Genomic DNA, 15,091 nt, shown 5'->3' on the forward strand with positions numbered 1-15,091 from the left:
GCTGGAGATGCAGGATGGAGCTGGGAGCGTGGAGGGAGCCCAGCCGGCCGGGGCTCACTGGGCACGGATGTTTTGTGGCAGCTGACCTTGCCCCCTCTGANGACCTGGGGGCGGCAGCTGCTCTGCCCCCCCCTCCCCCGCCCAGCCCCTCCACCCAGCACTTCTCCCTATGTCCTTGACATTTGTAATGACATCAGGGATAGTTATTATGTACTAGAGAACATAGGACAACGGTCAATGGTACGGGGTGTATGCGGGTGAAAGATAGACCATCCTTCCTCTGTCTAGAAGCCTTCCACTGGTGTTGCGTGGGGAGGTGTGCCTTGCAGGCAGTGCCCTGCTCGAGGTAGAGGAAGGGACTCCTAGGATGGCCAGAGGAGGACTGGAAGAGGAGCGGAGAGCTGTGCTGTACCTGTATCTGGTCTTGAGAGAGCGGGAACCAGAGTAATTAGCTATTTCTTCTATAGTTTGGTGGGACAAAGGCAAGAATTGGAAGGATGTTCAGGTATGGGCACATGCATAATTTTGTTCACTCTTTCAGATGCAGTATGCCAGGAGGACCTCTGTCTCAGTGCTCGTTTCATCCTAGAGCTCAACAGTCCTGTCTATTCTACAGAACTTCACATTCCTCTGCAGTGGATTTCAAGTCTCCAATCCAGTGGGCGTGATTTTTCTAAATAAAGGGCAGACTATTCTCAGCTTTCAGAAAGGGAAGGGACTGTGACTGTTTTGTTTGCATCCTATCCCCCAGCGCAGGGTTTGGCATATTATAAATGCTAATAAATACTGGTGGAAAGAAGGGAAAAATCCAGGGGTTATTGTTTGGGAAAGGGCCGGGAGGGAAATTCATCTCTTGAGTAGATAAACCGAATTTAATTCTGGGATTATTTTCTCTTTCAGGGTAAGCATTTAGGGGGATGGTGAGTGAACTTTTTCACAGGTGGGTTGGCTCTTCAGGGATCAAGGTGATGGAGTTTTCAGCTCCTGTTTCAAGTTCATTCCGGGGGGCGGGGGTCAGTGAGACTTGGGACTGCCTCCTGACCACACAGCTTTGCATAATTGATTAACTCCGCATAGCTGTTTGCACTTCTTTCCTAAAATAAATTTCATTTTCTAATTAGCTCTCCAGAATTAATAAGTGCCAAAAACCAGGATGTGTGTTGAATCTTATGGTCTGATGTGATGTGGGCAGCTCCTCTCTAAGGTGTAATTAATGATCTTGCATCTCTCAGGGCTTTCTTAGTTCCCCATTTGGTAAACAGGTCTCTGAAAATAGCTAATATTTATGGTTTACCATGCACCAGGCATTGAACTGAGGACTTCATCTTTGATTGTCTTTTTATCATGACAGACCCCCTAAGAATTAGCCCTGTGAGATCTCCATTTCTAGCTGTGGGGACTGATTGACAAAGAGGGGAAGTCTCTCCGCGTTGACACAGCCAGTAAACAGTGGAGTTGGATTTGAGTCGGAACAGTTGGGCTCCGGAACCAGTGCTCCGGAAGGCTGGGAGACCTTGCTGCTTTTCTTTCTCCCCGGTAGTCCCGTTTTCCTTGGCGCTTTCTCACTTCTGCTGTCTGTCCTCCTGACACTCTTGTCAGATGCGAACTGGTGTGAATGGGTACAGTCCTGGTCTGAAAGAAATGGACCCAAGTACCATAGAAACCTGGGTTAAAGATGCTGGCAAATCCCATCACTTGCATAATGATAGGTCATGATCCCTTGATGCGTTTGGAAGTCAATTTTGGAGCAATACGATGAGGGAAAGGTGTGTATTTTACACCAGCAGAGACGCTTGGGTAGGAGAAGCCAGAGGATGAGACACTTGGAGTTTGAGTGGAAAATTACGGATTCTGGTTGGCACGCCTGTCGGAAAATTCTAAGGGCAGTAAACCTTTTAAATTCAGTACATCAGTGACTTCTGGATGAGAAGCGCCAGGTACTGTAGATCGCAGCCCTTTGAGGTGTCGCGCGAGCATTGTGGTTGATAAGTGGGGTGACGCTGCTGCTTTTCTCTCATAGAAATAAGAGAGAGAGGATGAATTGTTTTATAATTTAGTTTTAGATTTTGGTTTTTATCTTACAGCGGAATATAAAACCAGTTTTTAATCTCCATGAATATCAGGATAGAGGACTTAATTAAAGCAAGAGCTAAGTTTATGCTAGAAAAAAATCTTTATTAGTCATAACCTCTTTTGAAGTAAAATGTCTAGATAATCAAAGATAATCAACATATCCAGATACTCTAATTTGTTGGATGTGCAGTTTTTTTCCCTTTTTAATTTAAAAAAATTTTTAAATTTATTTTTAAGATTTTGTCAGAGAGCACTGTGTGTGGGCACAAGCAGGGGGAGCAGCAGGTAGAGGGAGAAGCAGGCTCCTTGCTGAGCAAGGAGCCCAACATGGGGCTACATCCCAGAACCCTGGGATCATGACCTGAGCTGAAGGCAGATGCTTGACTGACGTCCCTCTTTTTTTTTTTTTTTTTAAAGCAAAATATATGTATATTGTGTACTTGGCAGTATAACTTCAAGATTCGTGTCATTACAGATTGATTTTTGAGTTCAATAATTTGAAGTTTTAGTAAGATAGAAAAGTAGATGTGTGCATATAAACTGAGGGAGGAAAAAAAATAATACTGTTTCTCTTATAAATCATGTGAAATCCAGAAGGTGAGAGAATACTCTAGGCCTTCAAAGAAAGGAAATAACTATTTTTTTCTTTTAAGGAAGTTGGATGGGCATGGCTTTGGATATAGTATTCAGGATATTGTACTGTAGTCTCTAATGAAAGAGGGAAAAGCTCATAGAATATTGTGTGAGGTACTGGTTATTTAGAAAATTTTTAAACCATAAGAAGTCTTTTTTCCCCCGTTAATTGAGATATGGAGAAGAGCTTGGATATTATTTCCTGACCCTCCTTTTCATTCTGAAGAAAAGGAGCCCATGGGTCAATCCCAGTGGCTCTGGCTGGTAGTCACCTAGTAAGTAATCACTGAAACCTGGTAAATAGAGGAGGAAATACAAATGCTGAAGAGCTTCGAGGGGAAAGATGAGCATTTCTGTTGTGTCATTGGGAAAGACACTGACAGTATGGGCTTGCTCTTCTTNAACCCCCCCCCCCCCATTATAGATAAACTATGTGTTCAAATCATTCCTCCAAATTCAGAAAGCTTGTATATAAATGAGTGTGAGAGGAGTGTGTGTGTGTGTGTGTGTGTATAGTGCTTGTCTGTGCTAATTTATATATTTTAAAATAATTTTACATTTTCCCCCAAATACTTGTATATGTACAATATATTTATATTTGTGCTTCATTTTTTTTTTTTCCGATCTACCACTCCATAGTGAGCTTTCCTCTGTGTCGCTAGATACTCTTTGAAAAGGGGACTTGTAAGCTCTGCATCCCTGCGGCTTTGGAGAGCAGATTTGTCCCTTGCCACTTGGCGCTCAGTGTCCCGGTGTCTGCTGCTTGCCCCTCTCAAGTCCTCTGCACACTCCAGCTCCAACCTGCTTCAACCAGCTCACTCTTAGTCTTCATCGTAGTCTTGCTTATTTCGATGGATTTAAATAAAGCGATAAGTGGGTAAAGACTGTTTTCACCAGATTACAAAAAGTAGGCTTGGTTGGGCAGAGCCATCTCTGACCTGTTCAGTACGGTTCTTATTTGTCCATTGCGGGTCCGGCCCCTTGTTAAGCACCTTTCATGCTTTGCCATAATATTCATAGTTACCGTGGCTTGGAGGTGGCTTTCTCATTTTAGGAAAGATGAAACCAAGGCTGAAAGAAAGGTACAAGGCAGAGCCAGGTTGGGAAGCTGCGTCTGTCTCTGTGTCCTTTGATCACCTACTGTTTCTTTTCATGGTGACTCATTGCCATGCAGGGAGGGGGAGAAATCTTGGTCGGGCACATGACGAACTAGCGCAGCTTGTGCTAACGACTACCGTGTCCCTGTGAGACTGCAAATACAGATGGTCCCTTGGTTCAGGATCGTTCAACGTACGATTTTTCGACTTCACAATGGGACAAAAGCAATACACGTTCAGTTGAACCCATACTTCAGATTTTGAATTTGGACCTTTTACCAGGTTAGTGATATGCAGTAGGTACTCTGTCGTGTGCTGGGCAGTGACAGCAGCTGTACCTCCCAGGCAGTCACGAGATCCCGAGGATGAACAATCGATATACTTAAAACCACTCTGTTTTTCACTTTCAGTACAGTATTCAATAAATCACACGAGATCGTCAACACTTTGTTATAGAACAGGCTTTCCGGGGGCGCCTGGGTGGCTCAGTCGTTAAGTGTCTGCCTTCGGCTCAGGGCATGATCCCGGCGTTCCCGGATCGAGCCCCACATCGGGCTCCTCCGCTGGGAGCCTGCTTCTTCCTCTCCCACTCCCCCTGCTTGTGTTCCCTCTCTCGCTGGCTGTCTCTATCTCTGTCAAATAAATAAATAAAATCTTAAAAAAAAAAAAGAACAGGCTTTCCGTTAGATGATTTTGCCAACTGTAGGCTGCTGTAAGCATTCTGAGCATGTCTAAGATAGGCTAGGCTCGCACGTTTGGTAGGTTAGGTGTATCGGATGCGTTTTCAGCTTAGAATATTTTCAACTTATGGTGGGTTTACTGGTGTATAACCCCATTGTAAGTTGAGGAAGACCTAGTCCTTGGTAAGGTCTAGTCCTAAAATCCCTTAAGTTAAAGAAGTCTCTGGGGGAATGCTTGAGATCTCTGAGGAATAACTTTAAAGTCTCATGAGGATTAGTCTTCTGTGACATGCATGTGTGTAAAGTAAATGCTCTTGGTGGAGAATAGAAAATAGCCTTTAACAAAATTTCTGATCCATGAGGGAGGAACCCTGCCAATCATTAATAGTTGGTAAGTTTACAAAAAATACATGCAGCTCAAGTTCTGTAAGTGCTAAACCTTTAAACCTTGAGAGCTTGATGGTTTTGGTGACAAGGGTTAACTCAGGGATTAATAAGTCAAGCAATCTAGAAAGTTAGAATTTCTCCTAGTGCCAATTTAGTTCAACAAATACTTTCCCAGGCCACATGGAGTTGATAGTCTTGTAGGAAATTCTTGGCCTTTTTTTTAAATGATGAAATTGTGGCTAGTTTTGTAAATATAGTTTATTCTTGACTCTGTAAACCATGGGTCAGATTAATTTAATAATGCCCTAAGGGAAGTGAGTTGATGAAGAGCGGTTTCTCTGCTTCTTAGCAGTGTTAATGACCCACTTCCACCATGAGATTCCAGTGTTCTTGAGTTGTCTAAATGCTTTGGTGTTCCTTGCCATGTAATTTTAAACTACATGTAGGCACATTTTTTGGGATGATTTTTATCATATTGTGCTTAAAAAAATAAGCTAAACCAGACTAAAATCTAGAACATTTTGTGCTGCTGTTCATTCCGATTGTTTAGTCATTGGTGGGTGATAGGAGGAGGGGAGCAGAACTCAACAGTTTGAGGATTCTTGCTTTCAAATCAAAATAGTATTAGATGACTTTTTAAAAGCTTTTATTTATTAGCGTGCGCGAGCGAGCTGGGGGAGGAGCAGAGGTAGAGGGAGAGAATCTGAAACCGACTCTGTGCTCAGTGCAGAGTCCAGCTCGGGGGCTTGATCTCACAACCCTGAGATCGTGACCTGAGCGGAAACCAAGAGTCAGGCGCTTAACTGACTGCGCCACCCAGGCGCCCCAGATGACTGGTCATGTATGGTTTCAAAAAATGATTCATTTATCTACTTTAAAGCACAGTTACTCTGACTGAAAAGTTGGTATTTGATGACTTGGAGTTACAAAATGCAGTAGACAATAGGGAGGAAGAATCGTTTAGAATATATATTTGCTCGCGGGCATTTGTATCGCCAGATCAGACCATAGAAAAGAACTAAAATTCTGGGTCTCTGAGCTTGTTGACCCAGTGTCTCCTGGAAGAACCCCTTCGGACATTTCTAGAAATGATTATAGTTGCTTGGGTTGGTAGCCATGCACAAAGCATGAACAGAACCAAATAAAAATTTTGTATATTAAGAAAAAAATGTGCTTTTCTGGTTGCAGTTTCTGTGCAGTAAGGAGCTCTGCAGCCATGGGGTCCACAGGCCCTCTGTGGTCCATGCAGGTCTTTGGGTGCAAGAAGGTGGCCACACATGGCGCAGTGGCCTCATCAGGGTGAACAGGCCGCCCCGCAGGGTGATGAGCCGCGCACGCGGCATCACAGGCTCCTGGAACTGTTCTGCTCTGGGCCAAGGAGTGATTTGCCAGGGTGGACATCTGAGTCTGCGTGAAGGGGGTGGTCTTGTGGCCCAGATTGATGCAATCTGTCTCCGAAGCCCTGGTAGCCTGTTACCAGAAATACGTGGATGAGGCTTGCAAGGAGAACAAAGACATCCTCACCCAGTATGACCGGACCCCGCTGCTAGCTGATCCCCATCACTGCAAATGCCCCAAAGTTTGGAGGTCTTGGTGCCCGTGCTTGCTACCAGAAATCCTACCCATCAGCCCATCGTGAGGGTCAGGGTTCACCTTTATAATAAACGATGGTCGTGGGGAAAAAAAATTTTTTTTTAAATGTGGTAATGGAGAAAGAAGTATATGTTCCCAACACCCCGCAGCCCCTCCACCGTAGGAAAAACGGGTTTGTAGCATTTTTCTTGGGGCTGAGTGTATGTTACTTCAGTGCCGTCCTTGATGAAAACAACATATGGTTAGTTTTATGAGGACTTGGAGACAGATGGTGACCTATGGGCTAATTATGCAGTGGGCAAGATTCTTTAAACAAATCACTGTGATTGTGACATGGCTCTTTCTCAGGAGTTAGACAATCTGGACTGTTTATTGTCAATGAGGTAAACATGTTCCAGGTGAGTGGGGAAAAGGTGCTACATGAGGGAAGTGTATTTACAATTTCTTTTCATCTCCATATTCATTTTAGTGGCTAAAGGCGAGAAAGGGAGGCCAGAGGCTGGAAGAGGTGGTATGGCAAAGCCGTGGCTTCTGGGAAGACGGCATGATTTGGGGCGGCTGCCTTTCTGGAGGGCTGAGGGTTTCCCCTGTTAACATCACCGTTTTAATTGCTTTGAGCGGACCTCTTTCTGAAGTCCTCCTTGCCCTCTGGAAACATAACATCGGGAACCTGAGCAAGCTACTGAGATGACCGGGCCGGGCAGTTTCCTGCTCAGAGCTTTCCCACGCTTTCCAGTCCTCCTGGAGTGCCCGTTTGCAGACAGCTCAGGACTCCGTTTCGCCCAGCCCCGCGTTAACATGGCCTCCCCTTGCCTTCTCCCTGGCTTGAGTTTCCTTCCCCACACTGACATAATTTTTACTCAGCTATTTGCTTATGGTATTATATCTCCTTCCCCAAAGGTAAGCTTCACGAAGGCAGGGGCTTTGGTCTGTCCTCCGCTGTGACCTCGGCCTCTGGAACAGTGTGGGCATGTGGCAGTATGTATGTATGTATGTATTTAAAAATTTTATTTATTTATTTGACAGAGAGACAGCGAGAGAGAGAGGGAACACAAGCAGGGGGAGTGGGAGAGGAAGAAGCAGGCTCCCAGCGGAAGAGCTTGACGTGGGGCTTGATCCCAAATCTCCGGGATCACGCCCTGAGCCGAAGGCAGATGCTTAACGACTGAGCCACCCAGGCGCCCCAACACGTGGCAGTATTTAGATACTTGCTGAAGGAAGTAATTGATGAGTTAAAACTCTTTAATTCTCATGACTGTGCTGCAGCCTAGGCTTTGCTCTGTCTTGTTTGTATTCTGGTCAGCTCTCTGTCTCGTGCACTGCCCCTGGGCTCCCAGTTCTAGTGTTGGGCCCACTGTGGTGGTGAGGTCTGTCTTCTCTGTGTCCCCCACTGGACTATCCCATCCTTAACGGTGGAAATCTTGGGGGGTCATCACTGCGTCCACAGTGCCCGGTGATGGGCAATGGTACTTGTTTATTAAATGTATGAACAAACTAATTCAACCAAGGGAAATAGTCACTGCCCTGGGCTGTTTTCTTCACAAACTCCTGTGCGATAGAGGGTTTCATGCCCATTTTACAGATGCTCAAATTGAGAGAAGCAGCCATGATTTAAATCCAGATGGCTGACTTCGAGGACTGTCTCTGATATTTCGGTAGTTCCTAACCGTTTTAAGTACAAGGACTGCCCCCCTGCCCAACTGTCAAATTTCCCAAACCTCACATGATAGATTTATTTTGTTTTAATGTTTATGTATTTATTTTTAAAGATTTTATTTTTTTTAGAGTAGTTTTAGGTTTACGGTAAAATTGAGAGGACGGTACAGAGATTTCACATGTACGTCCTGCTCTTACACACGGATGACCTCCCCCATTATGAGCATTACTCACCAGAGTGGCGGGGATGAAACTGCACGGACACATTATAATGCCCAAAGACGGTAGTTTCCCTTACGGTTCACTCTTGGTGTTGTCTATTCTGTGGGTTTGGGCAAATGTAGAATGACACATATCCGTCATTATAGTACATGTATTTTTGCTTATCTGATAGAATGGAATTTTATTATACAATTTTTGGAAGTGTAATAGTATTTTTATTAATGTTTTAATTATACTAACATTATAAATTTGAAAAGAGCTGACCCACTCTATGGGACGTCTTCTTGTCTGTGACCATTCTTGGTGCTCCTGGGGGCTTGCCGGCCCCTTGCAGACACTGTCCCCTGGCAGCCCCGGGCCCACCTGTCACCACATCGTCCCACTTCGGCAGCCTGCTGCCTCCCCTCCGTCAGTGGCACAGACTTCTGGGTGGGCCCATTTCTTCACCTACCCTTCAGGATGTGAGGTGTCCTGGGCTGTCGGCTTTTGCTTTTGTCACTGAAGCCCGGGGCCAGCCCCTTTCCTCACTTCTAATTTGTTGCTCTATCATAAGTCTCTGGTTTGAAAGCCAGGTAATGCAGCCTGCTAGAACTCGTTGGAGTGAGAAAAGTGGGCAGGTGGGCTCCGAGTGAGCTGTAGGAACTCCTGCTACCCGGGGTTCGGTCTGTCGTGACTGGCTGTAGGCCCTGGCAGCCCTGATTCTTGGGCCTCTCCAGGTACTGACAGCTGTCACCCGGGTACTTCCTACATCCTAGCCAGTTTCGCTTGGTTCTATGGGAGGAAGTTTGTGGACTTAGGGGGGCAGAGAGGAGAAAATGCGGGGAAGATGAAAATGCATTGACCTGGTCAAGGGTGAACAAGGGGAAAGTCGGTGTCATGTGGATGCTTCTTCGAGACCTTCTCCCTCTGTCTGTGTCCCTCCCTCCCTGGCTGTGTCCTCCTTCCCTGTCTGTATTCCTCTCCCTCTGTGCCCCCCCCCCCCCCCGCCCCCCTGCTAAGCTACCTTGGCTCTCAGCTGGTTTGGACATTGTATTGTGTTTCTTCATCTGCATGTTTTTTCCTTCCGACCCTGAAATTTGCATTCAGGATTTATATGTGCTTATAAACAGGAAAATTAGGGGTACAGACAAGCTGCTCCAGTGGATTGTAGCCTGTGTACGATGGGAATATTAGTTTTTCTGCTGCTCTATCACAGATCGTAGCTAAAATTGCTTTCACGTGGGAGTCTCTAGACTGCAGCTCGGGGTAACCAAGTCCTACCGAGTGTATCTCCAGCCTTTTGCCATTGTCTGTGCCCCTTCTCCATCATAAGGTTGAAAAGCCACCACAGAAATGAGCTACTGCTCTATTTCTCCACCCATCTACTAATTTACTCATCCATCTGCCCATCTCTTCATACCGTAGCTTTTCCAAAACCAAAATTTAATTTTTAAATATATACAATTTAATACATATTAAAAACACATGGTTTAAGGAGTCATAATGTAAGCTAGAGGATAGATAGATAGACGATGGCATTGGAATATCTAATAATAAATATTTGCTATTAACATATATTTTTGTCTTTGATTACTTTTAATTAGGAGAATGTGAAAGGGGAAAATAAGGGATAAAAGTAATGCTTTCACACTGGTAGGCAGTTGAACTTCTGAAAGTGAGCTGCAAATGTTTTCTGAGCCTCCTATCAGCCAGTGCAAGGAGTGAGCACAGTCAGCCTCATGTTACAAAATACATACTATTGCTTAGAGAAGTCATAGAACCTAGTAAAGCCCCTACAGTAAATAAGAATTTCCTATAACGTTCCTCAGTGTTGGCTAGTGAGTGGAACAACCATAAGAGCAGACTACCAGGGACAAATGTAGTTTTGAAGGCCTGTTCTATGGAAGGTGTAATGGAAGTATTTGTTCCCCCGTTTTTCCAGTCTTACTCTTCTGCAAACACGGCTAGTACATTTTACTCAGGCGAGGATGGAGGATGGGGCTGAGGGAGGAAAAAAACGTAGGCAGAAGGTTTGAGCCCTAACCACGACTGTCTCTGTATCTGCTCTTGATAGCTCTGCATTTCTTTTATGTCGGCCATTCATGCTCTCAGCTCTGTGTTTTCCTGTGTACCTCTGTTGACCCTGTCATGGTGATTGAGGAAGATCCTTGGTCTTTCCAAGATTTCCAATTTTGAGTGGCCCTAAAATGTTTTCTTTGGTTTACATACTTGAGATTATTATTCTTCTGGAAAAGTCTGTTGAGTTGCAAGATAACAGTATCCTGGAATTGTTTTGCTTTCTAATTTTGCCTTATCAGCTCTGAGATTTTGTGATCTCTTAAATTTTCAGTGAGTGGAAAATTAAATTAATATGAGTTACAGTTTGGGAATTCTGTACCAGATGATGAAACTAGATGAGTGTGTGGTCTTTACGTAGGCAGGCAATGCATTACGTGAGGGTTTGGTTTTTGGCCTGAATAGTAGATGTTTGCCTTTCCGTGGGCTGTCCTCAAGCTGGCATCTGCCTTTATTTTATTACTGACAGTGTTCTACACATGTTGCTGCAGTCTCTCAGCAAAGAGCACATTTTCTAGTCCTCTTACTATTTATTTTCACCACGTATAGAATGAAAGACAGTGGGGCGCCTGGCTGGGCCCAGTCAGTTGAGTGTCGACCTTCAGCTCAGGTCGTGATCTCAGGGTCCTGGGATCGAGCCCCGTATCGGGCTCCTTGCTCAGCGGGGAGTCTGCTTCTCCCTCTGCCTGCTGCTCTTCCTTCTTGTGCGCACGCTCTCTCTGTCAAATAAATAAAATCTTTAAAAAAAATGAAATAAAGTTAGGTATTTGATTTAAAATCAACAAGATGAAAAAATAACATTGATTCTTTTTAAAAATAATTTGGCTCTTTTGGCTGAAAAAGCTTGGTTCTCTCGCTCATGGTGTTCATTATTTTAGATGTCCCCATTGTCCTCTGTATGTACCCTCATTGTACCACCTCTTTTTACTAAAATAACAAATTAACCTGCCTGTCAACACCACTAGACTAAGCTCTCTGAAGACAGGGCTCCCAGTGACTGGCGGAGTTCTATCTGGCACATTGTCAATGCTCAGTAAACTTTCGTGACGAGAACGAGGTGCCCGGCAGTATAATGAATACCTTTCTGGTCCCACTTGGTCATTGGCTTGCCCGTAGTTACTATGTGTCATCTTAGATGGACATCTCGAGCCAAATTCGGGTTCTACAAACCTCCTCCCTGTGTGTTAGAGATGGGGAGTCCCCGAAATCGAAAATCTCAGAGTCCTCTTTGCATCTGCCCCTTTCTGTTTCTCTTGTCATTTCCTTTTTTCCCCCCCCCTTCCACATTCCTCTTGCCTCTCGTCTAGTTTATCTATTTTGGTTCCCTAACCTCTGTGGCTTTGAAGCTAGCTTTGCTGACACGAGTCCCGCTTGCTTTCCCAGCCCCCCCGCAGATGGCAGAGCGGGTGTTTCCCAGGAGGTTTTACAGAGCAGCGGATCCCATGGGCTGTCCTTGGTTCCTTGAGGACCTCAGCTGTGTGGACCCAGAAGCAGATTTGAGGAGCACAGCGAGTTCATCTCTCCCTCGTGCTGGCCGGGTTCAGGAAATGGATGTATAAAGCCAGATTGCCAGCCTACTGACTTACACTGAGGATGGAACAGTTTCTATTTCCATTGCATGGCCTGGGATTCCAGTGTGGGAACAACTAGCACACATTCTCTTCCTGTAGCCAGGCCTGCATGGGGAGCCAAATCAGTATCAGATGCTTCGTTGGCCTGTGCGGAATAGAAACAAAGAGAAGGGAAGAGTCCGATGGCATCAGGTTAAGTCCAAGGCGTCCAGTTCACGGTCAGGATGCTTGCCAGTGGGAACCCGCAAAGGGAACCGACTTAGGCTGCCTGCGTCCCGCTCCGCAGAGGGCTGACTTTGCCAGGAGATCCAGGGATGTTGCCTGTGGCTCCCTTCTCCCTACTGCTCTCAGTGGCCAGGCCGCCGTGGCTTCCTTAAAATCTTGACTTTTCTCTGCTCTCAGGTCTCACCAGGCCACATCTGACTGGCATTCTTGCCCCTAGATTTAACACTCTCAATTTTGTAAGTCTTAGAGCTGTTTCTCTGGGATGTCTTTACGAATTTAGTGCTGAGCGCTGTATGATTCTCCCAATTTCAGAGGCTTACTGTTCACACCCCGCCTCCCCAGCCCATAGCTCTACTCTTCAGAAACCTTTTATGCTCCCAGACTCTTACTGATGGAAGTCTAAATTTCTCTGCCTAGTCTTTGAGGTCCTCTGTCAGCCTGCCTGAGCTCTCCAGCCTTCTTTCTACCCTCTTCCTGTCGAGTAAGCAGTCCACAGCAGAAGCCCCAGCGTTAAGTCCTCTTTGGTCTCTGCCAAAGTTTTCTGAGCCCTAAAAAATGTGGTCTATCTCAAGGATTGTTGTCAGGGCCAAATAAGAAGATGATGTGTGTTCATTCATTGGTGCAAGACTGTGCATGAGGGAGGTGACTTTTTTTAAGCTATCCTATGTTGAGCACAAGCACTTTGCATGCATTATTTCACTTGGTCTGCTTTGAAGTAGATAACTGTTATTACTCCCATCTTACGGATGAGGCAAGTAATGTTCTAAGAGGTTAGTGTTTGTGCCTGATGTCTCCAGTCTGTTAAGGGCTGCCAGGGTCTGTCCAACTTTAATTGGCTCTCAGCTTTCGGTGCCCTCTGCTACACCACGCTGGAGTCTCCACTCACCCCCACAGAAGCCCAGCTCATTTCTGCATCTCTGCCCTCTCATCCCAGCCAAGAGCTGCCTACTTTTCCAGGCCCCTTTCAGGTTGTATGCCCTCTCCTCTCCTTTTCTTTTCCCCTGCAGCCCTCTCTGCTCATCAGTGTCCCTGAACTCCTGTGGTACTTGAGGATGTACTAGAGTCAGACCCATCTGGGGTTATATTCAGGCTGTGCTGTGTGGCTTTGAATAAGTCAGTTAACCTCTCTGAGTCGCTGGAAAAATGGACATAATAATGACTGTCGCCTCATGGTGTTTCTGGATGATTCCATAAACTAGCATGTGTGAAAGTTCTTTATAGATGGCAGGGTGTTCCTGTTTTCCTCAATAGATCAGCAACTTTCAGACTTATTTTTACTTTGACCCACAGTAAGGAATATGTGTTAACATCATGATTTGATAGTAGTGAACGTACATGTTTGATTCAGAAGTTCCACAAGAACTTTCTCTCCTATTCTCCCATCTGTGTGTGTGTTAAAAACAATGCTGATTTGGGGTTCCTGGGTGGCTCAGTTGGTTAAGCGTCTGCCTTCAACTCAGGTTGTGATCTTGGGGTCCTGGGATCGGGTCCTGCATCAGGCTCCCTACTCAGCAGGGAGTCTTCTTCTCCCTCTGCCCCTCTGTTGCCCCCTTCTCCCTGCTTGTGCTCTCTGCTCTCTCCCGTGCTCTCTCTCAAACAGATAAATAAATAAAAACAATGCTGATTTTAACCTATTTAATTGATTTTGACTATCCACTATGGAAGGCTACACGCAGTTTGGAAAAAAAACCATTCAGCTTGGATGGCAATAAGCCCCTTGAGGGCAGAGAGAGTATTTCATCCTTCTACATCCTGTCTGGCCTAACAAGTTGCGAGAAATTCGGTCAGTTCTGGTTGATGGATTTTCATGTGGGGGCAGGAGGAGGAGAGTGAAGCCAGTTCTACAATCATTTATTGAGTACCCCTTTGCAGGCACTGGCCGGCGAGCCCCCAGGGGCAGCTTTGTCTCTGCCGCGCCCAGGAGCCGGCGCCCTCTTGAAGACATCGTGCTGGCCTCCGCGCACTTGGCCGCGTCGGCCGCGGCACAGCTGTTTCTGCGACAATCGGCCGCAGTGTTTGATTCCTCCTCTCCTGGCCAAGGCACGTTTGTTGGCCTGGGGGATGTGCTGTGTTGGATTTTGACTCTCCTGCCCTGTGCTTTGCCTCTGCCTGGGGGCCATGCACCCACCTGTCCCGGAGGCCAGCATCTCTGTTTGGGTTATGTGTTCCCTGCCTGCTGGCCGTGACCGCACCTCCGCAAAGTCCGGCTGCATCCCTGCCTCCCCAGCACCCAGGCTAACAGGGTGAAAGCCTCTTACAGCTTCCACCCGCGGGCGGGAGAAAACAAGCCTGCCGCTTGTGGTGCCGTAGCGCCAATTTGTCACCCACTTCACTCGGTGCTGGCTTCAGCTGGTATCTTTCTTTCCCATGGCCGCTCCAGCTGGGCGCTAGCCTTGACATTGGAATCACATGTTTTGGCTCTGGCCTTTGGCATTATTCTCGAGGTTGTCAGCATACATCCCTCCTGCCATCTTTTTCTGATGCAGAGGTCTTTTCATTAATAGATGGGTTTTTTTCTCCCCATGAGACTTGTTTAGGCTGATGGTTTTCCCCTTCCAGCTTTTACGTGCCAAGTCAAAGACTGATTTCCAGCCTCTTCCGGAAGAATGCCGGGCTCCACTTTGTTTTCAGCACAATCAGCACACACATCACTCTTGTTCTGCTTCAGCTCTGTTCAATGTCACTTGCTTCTGACCCTCGAAAGAGTTTAGAATTATGAGCCTGGATTGGGAGCGCTCATAATCTCAGGGGCCAGAGTAAGGGAAACTTCTTCCACCATTTCCCTGAAACAGACCTAGCAGACAGCTGTTGCCCCACCTTTCCTCTCATTTCTCATCCAAACGTGTCCAGGATGTGCTCTGCCTATTTCTTTCTCTTCTCACTACAGCCAGAGGACTTT

The 15,091-nt window shown here is 46.1% G+C and overlaps 1 protein-coding gene and 1 pseudogene across 4 annotated transcripts in view; both read left to right on the forward strand.

Annotated features, from left to right (window-relative positions):
* TSPAN5 (tetraspanin 5) overlaps positions 1-15,091 on the forward strand; it is a 157,551-nt gene that overhangs the window by 65,650 nt on the left and 76,810 nt on the right. The window lies entirely within an intron of this gene.
* On the forward strand, positions 5,617-9,182 carry LOC121101434 (annotated as a pseudogene).

Source organism: Ursus maritimus, unplaced genomic scaffold (assembly GCF_017311325.1).
Source record: "Ursus maritimus isolate PB19 unplaced genomic scaffold, ASM1731132v1 scaffold_8, whole genome shotgun sequence".
NCBI lineage: Eukaryota > Metazoa > Chordata > Mammalia > Carnivora > Ursidae > Ursus > Ursus maritimus.